This window comes from Semicossyphus pulcher, unplaced genomic scaffold, assembly GCF_022749685.1.
Source record: "Semicossyphus pulcher isolate SPU_LCO1_2020_fin unplaced genomic scaffold, fSemPul1.0.p SCAF_14, whole genome shotgun sequence".
Taxonomy (NCBI): Eukaryota; Metazoa; Chordata; class Actinopteri; order Labriformes; family Labridae; genus Semicossyphus; species Semicossyphus pulcher.
This window is the reverse complement of record NW_027211648.1, coordinates 25,725,520-25,740,259: the sequence shown is the minus strand read 5'-3', so window position 1 is coordinate 25,740,259 and position 14,740 is coordinate 25,725,520.

Genomic DNA, 14,740 nt, shown 5'->3' with positions numbered 1-14,740 from the left:
GAAGTGTCTTGATCAGGTAGCCATTACCTAAAAGACTGCCCCGATTTATTGTCTATTTTACTCTGATCTCGGAACCCATTGGCTATAGTTTGACGACGATATAGCCTGTGGGAGCAACGGTGAACATGTCGAGCACTGCGGTTTAGCCAGCGTTTAGTGAGGAGGACCAGCCAAGACTTCCTTTTCTGTGCTTTGCATTGTTTACAGTCCAGTTAGCAACTTGAGAAGCGACCGTGTGAGTCAGATCAAAGTGAAGTGAAATTCTCCCCTCCAAATATAGCTGCAAAATAAACACTGTCATCTCTTGGTTCATTACATCCCCATTACATCTGTTTGTGCTGAGCCTCAGTTTCACTGTAAACAGAAAGTTACACAGAGGCTGCACTCTGGCGGTGTGAACCCAAAAAAGAAACTGATTTTCTTGTGATTGATTTTAATCAACGGCTAAGTTAAGTTAAGTTTGCTGTAATTAGTAAAAAGTTAATATGAAGCTTTGTCAGGTCTGTCCTCAAGAGGAGAATAAAACTACTTTAAAATGAGAAGTTTGTTGAGCGGAGGTCAGATCCATCATTTCTGATGTATTCGAGGAAGTCGGGAAATCCAAACACTGAACACCTTTTACAACACGGCCTCAAGCGAATTTGTCTCAAATTGAAATTTTTGATTTAGAGCAGATTGTTGGCTGAACTAACATGCAAAGAGATTAATAAGAAGCTAAATTGTTTTCAGATGAAGCTGATGGGAGCCAGGACGTCATTTCAGCTCATTACATTCTGCCTGCTTTTGCTCTCCACACGGACTGTTTTGACTGCATTCGCAAAAACCTGCTGATACGTGATTGGTCAATACTACTCAGTCTACAAACAAACCACAAACTGAAAGAACACTTCCCATACTAAAATCTGGATAAATATCAAGTTGTATTAAAGACGACTAGATTCTTGAGATTGAGACATAAACTCATTAGATCAATGTTTACTAAGGTAATGAATCAAGTAAGCTGTAGGGTCATAATCTGGTAGACTTCAATACAATCAGGCTTCTCTTTGGAACCAGTGGAGTTGCCCCCTCCGGGTTTAAGACACTTTGCATTGGCTTCAATTTTGTCCACTTCTTACATAGGCTAGTTAATGGTTGTAAGTCAGTTATTCTGCCATGATGTCCATGATTTTGGGGGTGGAGCTCCTGAAGGTGAACTGTAGGTAGGGAAATGTTTGATTGGCTGTTGAGTTCAAATATCTATAATCTTTCTCCAGGATCTCATACCCCACGTTTGAAGGGACATTTGGTCTTGCCTGGGCAAATAAATCAGTCAATGAGGAGTTAAATTAATCAGACTGGATGAGGAGTGTTTTTCGTTCTAGTACAGACCTGCTGAATAGTCTGTTAGGTCTGAGAAAGTGTCTCTGTTTTTATCCATCTGTCTCTAATCAAACATCCTTTGTCTTTATTGGTCGATGGGTCACTGAGTTCCTCCAGTTCATGTCTCTCGTCCTTTTGCAGTAAGACATTGTTTGTTGCCACGAAAGCAAATGAACATCTGTTATGAGTTTTGACCAAGAAGGGTCTGTAAAATTCAGCTGTGGTGGATGTGATCATGAAAGGATTTTGCTTTTGATAACTAACAGAATGTTTGAAAGCTCGCTCTGTCAGTTACAACCAAAATCTTTCCACAACTGTTTTTTTTCTTGTAAAACAATGAAGCAGATATCTCTCACTCCATGTACTGAAACTTTTTTTGTTTTTCTTACACTAATATACAGTAGTTGATGTAGCTTCATCTCATTTACCTTCAACTTATTTATTAATAGATGACTGTGATACTTGTGTCTGCTGGTCATCATGTCTCTGGCCTCAGGGAAGTAAACTCAGGTTTCATGAATGGGCTGAAACCAAACAAGACAACCTGAGTGAAAGACTTACTTTCTTTGAAGTACTGAGGCGGACAAATGGGTCAGATACCAATAATGTCAGCATGGAAGTCCCCTGAACTCCCCACAGAGTAGTAACTTAATAGCCTTTTTTGTGATGGCAGAGAAACACTGGTGCAATAAACCCAAAATGGGAAAGTAATATGCACTTTTGTACAGGAAGGTCTGTCAGTAGTTTCATTAAAAGGGAATGTTCAGAAAAAGTGACTTGACGAATGACAGGTTTCACTCTCATGACGTCTTTCCTCACACACTTTGAGTCAGCCACACACTTTGATGTCACTTCAGAGGAAAAATAATACAGAAATGGTTGTAAGCAGGTTTTCAGTTACACGTTCACAACATTCAATCAATCTTAACCTGAGCTTCTCTACAAGTCGATATTATAAAACAGAATAAATCATCAATATTTCTGCAAAAAATCTGGAAACAAAAAGACAACGACAAATAAGGTAAAAAACTGTATGGATGAGCAGATGCCCAACATTTACTCAGGCATCTCATTTGTTGTAAAGCAGTGGTAGAAGACATACCAAGGGCCTTTACTTAATTGAGTTAAACTACCAATGTCACAATTTTAAGATGCTTTAAGAGTTTACAGGTAAAGTCCTGCATATTTAGTCGTGTAAAAGAATACAGGAATTATCTGGAGAATGTTCTTAGAATATGGAGTTCACTGTACTCACTATGCAGCTAAAACAGCTCGTGTCAGTTCATTATGACTTATTATAATATTTCCCTCTGAAAGTAAGTGAAGTAGAATTATCAAAGCATAACATGCATGAGCATAAAATGAATAAGCTCCAGTACAAGTGCAACAAAATGATACAGCATTAGATTACTTGAGGGCTGCACAATGGTGCAGTGGTGAGCCCTGTCGCCTCACAGCTAGAAGGTTCCTAGTTTAAATCCTGGTTCAAATTAAGTGGGCCTTTCTGTGTGGGGTTTGCATGTTCTCTCTGTGCACGTGTGGGACCATCAGCACCGGCTCCCCTGAAAGCTGCGTTCTTTCCCCTCTGCTCTTCTCCCTGTACACCAACAGCTGCACCTCCAGTCATCAGTCCGTCAAGCTCCTGAAGTCCGAGGATGACACCACCCTCATTGGACTCATCTCTGGTGGGGATGAGTCTGCCTACAGTTGGGAGTGTTGACCATCTGGTGACCTGATGTGGTGATAACAACCTGGAGCTTAATGCTCTGGAGACAGTGGAGATGGTTGTGGACTTTAGAAAGAAACTAGCCACACCTGCCCCCATCACCATCAGCGACTCCACTGTTTCCACTGTGGAGTCTTTCCGCTTCCTGGGGACCATCATCAGCCAGGACCTCAAGTGGGAGCTGAACATCGGCTTCCTCATCAAAAAGGGGCAACAGAGGATGTACTTCCTGCGGCAGCTAAAGAAGTTCAACCTGCCAAAAACAATGATGGTGCACTTCTACACCGCCATCATTGAGTCCATCCTCACCTGCTCCACCACCGTCTGGTACGCTGCTGCCACTGCCAAGGACAAGGCTGCAGCTTATCATCTGCTCTGCAGAGGGTGATTGGCTGCAATCTGCCATCTCTCGAGGACCTGTACACCTCCAGGACCCTGAGGTGAGCAGGTAAGATTGAGGCCGACCCCTCTTACCCCGGTCACAGCCTCTTTGAGACCCTCCCCTCTGGCAAGAGGCTGCGCTCCATCAGGACCAAAACATCTGTACAGTTTTTAATCACACCTGTTGTACATATTTTGTATTATACATGTTGTTTTTTTATATTTTTATTCTTATTGCCTGTTTTGTTTTTTTTATCTTACTCTATTGAAGTCTTTTCCTTAATTTTAGTTTAGCTCTGTGTTAATTGTTCTGCACCAAAATCACAAAAACATATTCCTTGTATGTGTAAACCTACTTGGCAATAAACCTGATTGTGATTCTGATTATGATAGCCACCCCCCACGATATAGATAATGGATGGGTAGAGTACTGGAGTAATAAACATGTACTCCTTACTTATGAACTACTTCTAGTTTGCCACTTTACTGAAAGGATACAAAACTTTAGTCAAGATGTTATAAACACCAAAGGCCATGAGTCCCACAGAACCCACCAAACTGTGTTTACGTTTCTGTATATTTAACTGTTGCTTTCCACCTTTTTAAAGAACACAATGGTGCTCGTGTTTGCCCCAGCATTATTGAGTAACTTTTACATAGAGAGTATGTTTTTACCAAAAAATTAACCCATCATGGCAGCGAAAGACCAGGAGCTCCTGTGTTCTGTCCAATGTTTATATGTTCAGATCCTTCCTGTTATGTTGTCACACACTTAGAATAAACATCTGTGTCTGTTGATAGCGTAAAATACAACTTTTAGTGCGTTTTCTTTGAATAAGCGATGAAAGATTACGTTGCAGCCATTACAGACTGTGTTGAGGCTGCTGGCTGAAGCAATCTACTGGAGCAATTCCAAAACTTTTTTGTACCTATTAGTCATTTAGGCCTCAAAAAGGGGGCTGCACAGTTGTGCAGTGGTAAGCAGCGTTGCCTCACAGCTTAAAGGTTCCTGTTTCGAATCCCTGTTTGGATACAGGGGCCTTTCTGTGTGGAGTTTGCATGTCCTCCCTGTGCATGCATGGGTTCTCTCCATGTACTCCAGCTTACTCCCACAGTCCAAAGACATGCTCGTCAGGTTCATTGTTGACTCTAAAGAGGCCGTAGGTGTGAATGTGAGCGTGAAAGTTTTGTGTCTCTATGTGTCAACCCTGTGATTGACTGGTGATCAGTCCAGGTGTAACCCAGCCTCTTGGCAAATGACAGCTGAGATAGGCTCCAGCACCCATGCGACCCTGAACAGGATAAGTGGTTTCAATAATGGATGGATGCATGGAAAATTTTTAAATAAATAAAACTAACTAGTTTAATAATTTTAATAATTAATTTCAAGCCTGATTTTGCTAGAATCCGATTTTGCCGACCGTCACTGTAACTTTCAGTGTGTGTCATACAGCTCTTTAGATATTTCACTGAGGGTGAAATATCTCATTCCTATGTTGCTAAAGTGCTTTAATGGTAAGAGACCCATTATAAAAACAGAGGGAAGCATGTCTCTTAAACCACTGAGGGCCCTTCAACTATCTCTCGAGCATCCGGCGTATTTTGGTCTTTATGTCGTCACTCAGGAAGAACAATGCTGAGACGAGTGGAGAAAGAATAGCGGCTTATTTTCCTTCACAGCTTCTCTTCATTAAAAAAAAAAGATCTATCCAGTGTTTATGCGACACCGAGGTCCCACTAGTGCCTGGATTAGCTGAAAACAAAAAGTAGTAAGTGAACTAATGAGGCTAAATGGAGCTGTATTGGTAAACCCAGTGGGGGGAAGCCGCACATTAAAGCGGAAATGAGCCTGAATGTTATTGGACAGGCCGAGGAGCGCTGTAACCAGGCAGGGAGCAGCTGTCAGGATGTGAGTGGAGTTGTTTACGTCACTGAGGGATAATTCTGAGAAGGAGGCTGAGACCACTAGCTCCAGCTTCAGCTCTTCTCCTCCTCCTCCTCCTCCACCTCCTCACCCACTCAGCACTCTCCACAGCCACTCCGGACGTTAGCTACTCTTTCCTTCTCCCACTTCATCGCGCTCCTATTCTTCACTTTCTCTCACAGGCTCTTTCTTTTCATTTACAACCTATTATTCCCCTGCTTCTCACTCAGGTACTAATTCCTTTTTTCCGTACTTGAGCACAGGTTCTGATCAGAAGCATTTACATTAAACGAACAGGTATGGTTCAGCTGCTTATGACCAAGAAGACAACCAGGTGACCACTAATCAAATTTGAGTAGAAGTTTGTATAAAAGCAAGATGAAAGAGCTCATGAGGACGGATCCGGGAATGCAGAACAAATAAAGACAGGAGTTTGTGTTTCACACTTTCTTTCACTGCACAAACAGGATTAAAGACTTTTCCATGCTGTGCAGCTCATTCCTCTCTATTTTAAGGATAAAGACACATACATTTGCCACGACATTAATGCAAAGAGTGGATTCCTTAATTTTTTCAAACAGATATTTTGATCGTCACATATTTGCCCATAGCTTACTTCATCCCTCAAACAATTATTTGCTGAATGACTCGCTCAGACCTTCTACCTTTCTCATTCATATTTACTCGGTCAACAAAATAGTTACTCAGTCCCTCCAGGAAGTTGCAAAGTTACGTTCCCGTGAATTCACGCAAATTCAACCAACTGCAGAAACCTTTTCTCGACCTTGCAATTTAGGCCAATTGCCACAACATTCTTCAAATTTGACCAATCATCTTATTTCCCCACAAATGTGAAGTCATGTACATCACCAAAATTATTTATTTGATATTTAAAATATTGATCCCCTGCTGCTGCAATGTTGTATAAACTTCAGATGATTTTATCATTGTACAGTGATTTTGTAACACCCATCTCTTCTCAGTTGTTTCAGCTGAAATAAAGACGTCATTAATATAACATGCAGATTTTCCTTTGTACTTATGGATAGCATTGAATGTGCATGCGCAGCGCGAAATAAGCATTTAATGGCTAATGACTTCAGGGGTGGACAGTAACAAAGTAGATGTACTTGTCCACTGTACTTAAGTACATTTTTTGTAGGGATGAACCGATTGAGAAAATCCTGGCTAATAATGATACTGATGTTTAAAACTACAATTTTGCAGATGGCAAATATCAATGCTTTTTTTTAATAACTGTAATTTCTGTAATCATTAATGCTCTCGTCTGGATAAGGGGCCAGAATTTCACAGTTCCAGAAACAACCAAAAATAGCCCTTTCTCAGTTCAGTTCCCCAGGGTAAATTCACTTCACAACAGTTTTAAGCTCCAAATTTCCACAAAGAGTGAGCCCTCCTGTCAACTCACTCTGATATTCAGTTTAGCTCCTAAGTCTTTGGAAAATCCAAAACAAAACTTAGCTCCGGTACCGGGCTGTGAAGGTCTTCTTGTACGCAGGATCCAGGGAGTTCCTTACAGGTAGAATCAGGAGATGGTGTGTCCAATGAAGCAGAGCCAAAATTCAAAGGATTATAACTCACCGACCTACTGTGAACCGCCATCTTGATTCGGTGCGTCACCATTTTTATCATTTGCCGGCCGCGTCATTACCGAGAGCCTATTGGCTAAGAAGTTAATTGCTTCCAGGTTTGAAGGGGAATGTGAAAGGTAAGACCAAAGAACGATTAAGGACAGAACGCCACAAAAACATCGGCCGATAGCAGTCAACACGGTCACCATTGGCCGATTCCGATGTTCAACAGATGCATCGATGCATCCCTAATTTTTTGAGTATCTGTACTTTACTTGAGTATTATTTTTTGTAACGTATTACTTTTACTCCACTACCTTTGAAAGACAAATATCGTACTTTTGAATCCACTACATTTGTATGAATGTTCTTGTCACTCACTACTTTTGCTCTGAAGTCAGCAATTTTCTTTTCTTTTCTAAAATCCGAAAGACAATAAACTGTTCGATTAGTTCTGCATGTGGTTTGTCTAAGTGGTGTTGCTGTACCTGTACCTCGCGCGTCCCCATGGTTGATAGTAGAGCAAACGCAGAGCAAACGTCACTCAGATCAGGCAGTTCATTTAGTGGTGCTAATGATGGCTACAGCTGACTTTTCCGTGCTCATCAGGTATTATTGTTATCTGTAGCATGTGGATTTAAAAAGGTAAATAATGTTTTCTTAATAAACATACATGCTGCGGTCTATTAGGACCAAAAGCTCACGCCACAAGAACAGTTTCTTCCCCACTGCTGCCAGCCTCATCAGCAAGGCCCCAAACATCACCAAACCATCCAGGCAAATTCCTTGTATGTGTAAACCTAAACCTGATTCTGATCATGTTTTGAGATTTTTTTAAGTATTTTTAAAAGCAAGTACTCCAGTACTTTAACCCAAGTAGTTGTATTGGAGTAATATTTGACCAGGAGTATCTATACTAAGTTGTGTACTTTGTCCACCACTGACTGACTTCAGCTGCTGTGAAATCAGGCATTTGTGGCTGCGATAATCACAGAAAATGCTCGTTAAATCCTGCAGGGACTCGTTACTGCTAAAATAGACAAAGAGATAAAGAGAATAATCACTTTATACATGTCTTTTCTTCTGTCTAGAAGTCAGATGAAGCCAAAGAAAACAACCTATGGCTGGTAAGTAAAAATTAAGTAAACTACACGTTCTCGTCGATGGCCTTCTTTAGTCAAGAAAATATATACAGAACTGTGCACAAGTTTTAGGCAGGTGTAAAAAAAAAATGCTGTAAACTAAGAATACTTTCAAAAATATAAATAATTATTCTTTATTTTTATCGATTTACAAAATTGCTCACTTATCATTTTGTAAATTGATTAAAATAAACAATTATTATTTATATTTTTGGAAGCATTCTTAGTTTACAGCATTTTTTCACACCTGCCTAAAACTTTTGTACAGTAATGTATATATATTTGTTCACAAAATCTTTAAGACCCATTTTATATTACAGCAGACTTAAAGCATTGACACTCTTCTTTTCCCTCTGTTTTGGTCTCCACCAGCTGTTGTGCAGTGGCTAGAACTGCCTCCGCACAGCAAGACAGTACCCTTCGAATCTGGTTTCAGATAATGTGGAGTTTGCATGTTCTCCCCTTGCATATGCATGGGTTCTCGGCTTCCTCCCTCAAAAACATGTGTGCAGGTGTCAGGGTGAGCATGAAAGGTTGTCTGTCTCTATGTGTCAGCCCTGTGATCGGCTTCACCCACCCCGCGACCCTGAGCAGGATAAGCGGTATAGATTATGGATGGATGGAGAGCAAATCAAACAGCCCAGTGATGGAAACTTTTATGAGCTAAAAGATGCTAAAAACCTTTCTTAGAACTAAGATAAACTGCAAAGTTACAAGATAAAGCTCTGTGTTCTTGCTACTAGAATTGACACCATTCACATTTAGAGACACATTTGAGTCATGATTAATATAAAGATGTTGATTTGTGCAGCTTTAACACAAAAAATACTTTAGCTTAAGGGATCCATGTAACCATAATCACAATACCTAAAATGCTGTTAACCTTATATTGTAAAGCTGACGTGTTCAGTGATGTCGTTTCTAAATTAATGTCACGTCTAATTGAATTAACAACCAAAGCACTTGTTGCTGAAGTGAATGGTCCCTGATGTTGATTGCTTCTTCCTGCTGGCTGATTATTATTAATATTTTGAAGCAGCATGTGCACAGCTCCACAACACACCTGTACGTACACACACACACCCACACACACACACACACACACACACACACACACACACACGGACCACCTCCTCCAAACAAGCCTCATCTCGCATATTATTAGCTGTCACAACAACAGTTTGCTGTTCTTTTGACCTACCAACCCTATCTCAGTAGGTGACACGATGACTCACACACTCACACAGAGTCAGAGGCTCCAAACACCACACACTGGTTCACAACTCCCCAGCTTGCGTCAGCACTATGCCCTATTAGCTATTATATAAAGGAAAGAATACATAACAATAGGTGGTTTTTATAGAGTGTTTTTATCCCTTCACCTAAACCAGGTCTGAATCTTCACCATCTACAGCAGATGATCCGTGCTTTATTTCTTTACACAGTTTGTGTGAAGACCTTTATAACAAGAGGATTGTTTAGTTGTATGAAACAAACAAAATGTAATGTAGGACTAGACAATTCTTACAGTACAATATTTATATAAACTAAAATAAGAGAGCAATTAACAGGATCTTACTTGTAGTATGACACATGTTGATGCAACAAATGACTCATCCAACGGGGAGCACAAATGAGCACAAAAAAAGACCATCGTCTTAGGCTTTAATTTGTCATGTCTTTAAATATTGGATGGCCTGACAGAGGTGCAGTGAAGTTCAGTGAATGGACAAAAACCGTTAGGGTTCATCCTCTGGGGACAATGAATGTACTGTTTCAGTGATATAGCTTACCATTCACTGATGTTTGCAACACGTTCTCACTCCTATAACTTCTAATAAAGCAGTTTGGTGAGTGGTCCTTGTCATTTAGGTACCTTTCTATTATCAGTTTTTGATGTGCAGGGCAATGCAGTCAAATATGCAATGATAAATGTAAAGACTATAATCTGGTTAGTCTTTTAAAAGAAAGCTTGCTTACATTTCTTCGAGCTTTGGACATGCAACAATAATGAAACAGTCCAAGTTTGATCATGTTTAGGGTCCAAAAAGTTTTTTTGCTGGGTATGAAACAGACTGAAATGAATTCTGATGACTCTATATGACCTACAAAAGCAATAAAGACCATCAGCGACAAGTTTGATTATCTCTATATAGTTATTTTATCGAAGCGATAAACTGCACGCTGCCTTTGTTTACATTTTCCAGGACAAAAATGAGTGAGAAAGTGAGTGATACATGTGACTGTTAAAAACCACCACTTAAACATGTACGGGACTAAATCAGCAAAGTGATAAGAGGTACGGCTTTGTCCACAGGGGGCGCCAAAATCAACACAAACTGAAAGTTCCTCACAGGAGCTTTAAGGAAAAAGATCATGGTTTGGTATTAAGTACGCGCCAAATTATGCATGTTGTTTACTCTATATAATTAACATTAATTAGTAACCATGAGTACTGTAAGTAACTTACACACATACATTACATAACTAAAGGTCTGTTACCTAACCAGTAATGAACCTCTCCAGCCTCTGCTAGAGGTGATGAGTCTGAAATTGTTTTGGGCGTCAACACATACGTAAATTCTGTTATCAGACAAAACAGGTGAAAAGAAACGTAGTGAATGAAAGAATAAAAAACGTTTGAATTTGCAGCCGAAGTGATCAGTGGCATATCAGATTACATCCTGTTATTTGAAAGCAGCTGGATCCTAACCTTTAAGCAGATCTATTATGGTTACTGCCCCGGATAGCCCCCACACACCTGGAGGTCCCAGGATCAGCACCCTGGACAGCTGTCGTGACACACCTTTGTGCAGAATGTTGTAACTGATTAAAGCTGTCAGTTCAGCGCAGCCTTGTTGTGACTCAGAAGCCTCCAGACAGATAAAGTCACATTAACTTCATCGCTGGCAGGAGAATAAAATCACTGCTGAAAAATACTGATCAGTCTGGGGAAAAATACAACCTTACTGCTGCAGCAGGAGGGTTATCATGGGTTTGGATTGTGCTTGTGGGAACCATGGATACTCACAACAAGTTGTAAAAGAATCTACAATAGATAATATTAGTCAATAGCAGCGGGTTAGCTCGGCTTAGATTGAAACAAGGTTTAAAGCATGTTCTGTCCAAAGGTATCAAAATACATAATACAAAATACACCTACCAGTTCACTCATTAATGTGTTATATTTTATTTGTTTAATCTGTACAAAGTTAGAAAATAATTCCCTCCTAGCTAGCTGTTTATCCGTCTTTATCATAGACGGGAGCCAGAAGTGACCTTATTTGGATGAGAGGGTGGAAACACTTGCCACGCTATCCTGCCACGCTCAGAGTGTTTCCTCAAAAACGCGAGGCGCACAGAGTGGAAAAACGCGAGGCGCTCTGCAACGCAAAAAGCGTCCCTCTCATTGAAAACAATGAGAAAAAAGCCGCCCCCAGCTGCTAAAACGCGTTCTGTCTGATCGGGCCCTTAGCCACGCTCTAAAGCGCAAACTACTTTTACATCTATTTTACTCTAAATGGGACCCATCCATTTTCTACGCCGCTTATCCTGTTCAGAGTCGAGGTGGACTGGAGCCTATCCCAGCTGTGATTGGGCGAGAGGCGGGGTGCACCCTTGACTGTTTGTCAGTCAGGCAAAGGGCTCTAAATGGGACCATAATGTACTAAATGAACATCATGCCGTGTCTAAGTAGACTTGAAACTAGTGATTCAGACCATAAAGTCAACAGCAAAATGTTTACGGAGATAATCAGTCAACTGAGAAGTAGGCCCGTCGCCCCCTTCTGGCCATTAGAAAGCATGCAGGTTTCAGACGCTCCTCCTGTGGCTTCACTTTGGAAATCAAGAGGCTAAAACAACTTCTTATAGTGGGGCTACTTATCCCAATCTTAACTGATCGGTTGTTTGCTGTAGCTTCATATTAAGAGGATAGACTAAAGAAAATAAAGGGGTTCATGTTCAATCTCTATTATTTAGTACAAAATAAATCAAAGCAATGTCAAACAAAAAACAAATGGCAGCAATATATAGTCTCCTGAAACTTCCTGTGTTGGATTGTTTCTATACTTCCTGTTACAGAAAGCCCACCTGTAATTTTATAAGTGAACAGCCACAGTACCTTTTGATGCTCAAGACCATAATCAGGTAATGCAGCAGCTCTCATAATGTTGACACCGAGCTAAACAGTGTTACTGCTCCCCTGACAAGTTGTAGGTGTTTGATTTTGTGGACTTTAAAAGGTTTCATTATGCTTTCACACCCACAGCTTTACTTATGTTGCAGCACTGACCCAAAATACATTCAACCGGCGTGTCCTCACATTCTGTCTCTAATTCATTATCACTGAGGCTGTTCCAGAAAATGCTGCTTGATCACATCACGCTCTCTCTGGAGCTTTTCAGGCAACTTGTCTCAGACTGTGTGTCTTAATCCTGCTGTCCACCGTCTTTGGGAATTGTCTCCCAGGGTGGATTTTTGCTTTCAGTGTGACCCAGATTTGATGGTTGATGTTCTTCCTGCAATGAGAAGATCTAATCTCCTGCTTACACGATGCTACAAATCTAATTTTTGTTTTGTTCTTGTGTAAATCCAGTAAACAACATTAGCATCTGAACATGCTGCCATTTATAACATGTTTCTATTATCATCATCTGCAACCAGAATCTTATGCAAGGCTTTTTTAAAGCCAGAGGTAGGAGCTGGAGCAGACGAAAACAATAATAGCAAAATGGTCTTTCCACTTGCGTAAATGGGAGTGATTGTGTCAGTTGTGATGTCATGAGCTGATGTGCATCAGGTCGCTATGGTTACACCAATCTTGATAGTGGAGCCCTGGGATTGGATTTCCAAACAGGCAACAGGTCTGTGAGGGCTTACGGTCTGTAAAGTTGGATCCAGCTGATAAAAAGTAGAAACTTAAAATACAAATGTTCCGCTTATGAAAAAAATCAACATATTTTATTATTGTTTTCTTCAAAACGGTTAAAATTCTAATAAAGCACCTAATTACATTCAATGAACCTTTTCAGAATGATGCATAAAGCTTTTAACCTTTCTCAAAGAGTGGGACAAAATTTCCTGTTCACACCAAAAGTGTCACTTCCTGTTCCTCTATATTCAGCTCAGTCTATATATAGAGCTGCTTGATGAGTCCACAATAGCCTGCTTCTTTACATAGTCGCTGTGATGACCACAGCGTTGTTAGGAGTAATGTTATAAAACAGGCAGCCAGTGTGTCCTCCTCCCATCTGTTCTCTCTCCTCTGTCTCTATTTCTCCATGTTCCATGACGCAAAGCCTGAGTGGGAGTGGACAAACCTTCTGCTCCCTGAGAGGACTGAGTGGGCCGCCGCCATCCGCTGTGTGCGCACCAGAGATGGAGGCAGGGATGGAGGTATACGGTGGAAGAAGAGGGAAGGGAGGGGGACAAAAGGGAGAGGAAGCTTGAGAGAAGGTGACTGAGATAGATACAGGAAAGTAGAGGATGGGGATGAATGGGGGAACAGGAAAGGAGAGAGTGAATGAGAATGCAGATTTTAGGATGGGAGCTGTGGATGGGTGAGGAAATGCAGAGAGTAAAAGAGGGGGAGGAGGATAAGAGGGGCTAAATATGAGGAGAAAAGGGGAACTAAGCAGAAGATGAACGCAGAAAAGAAATGACAAATATCAGGATAAGGAATGCTGGGACGTGTATGACATCTTGCAGGGAAATTATGCTGAGAAAACACGCTATTCAAGTTACCTGATCATGGCTCAAAATGATGCCAGTGGCTGAGGTGTCCAGTCATCGGATCATTAACATGCACATCCTAATACAGTGTCGCCAGAACTCATGTGTAATTCATCTATTATAAGTGGAATTAAAATCTAAGCATCTTTTATCTCATCCAGTATTTTGCATGAATTAAGCTACCCTTAATATATATACTATAATATGAACTTAATTTACCTAATTCTATTATTCCCTTACTGTAATTGTAATCCCCCTTAGGATAGAGGATGTCCCATGATGCACTGATTAAAAAGCCTTCTAAATACATTTATGGCAAAAGCCTAGCATTAAAAAAATTCACATACATTCTCATCAGTTCAAGAAAAATAACATTTTGATAAAATTGTAATTATATTAGTAAGCAATAACATCAGAGTAAGAGGCCTCCGTGTCATTATAGACTGTATAAAAAGATGGGCGATGCGTCTCCAACACCTCTCATTGTTATTATTTGAAGCCAAAGTATCCCAGAGGCCGGCGCTGCCATCTTGGCTGGGGACATGATTTGGAGCCAGAGTCTCCGCAGTAGAGATCGGCGGCCCCTTCCACTAACCAACACACACATTTAACTTAGCGACGGCAAAGGTCCCGCATGTCGGCAAATATAACAGCAGAACAGCTTCTTGTGTTGGTCTGAAGCAGATACTCACACTTATGGAAAGTTAAATGACTGTAGTGTTAGTGTTAGTTACGTCTCCTCTCGCTGTTCCTCCTATGCTCTGCTACTCGGGAACAGAACGCTGCAACAGATTTGTCAACAGAGCTGTCAATCATGATGTCACACCTCCTTTTTATAGCATCAAATAACTAATTAAAAGTACCCGTCATAAAAATGAACA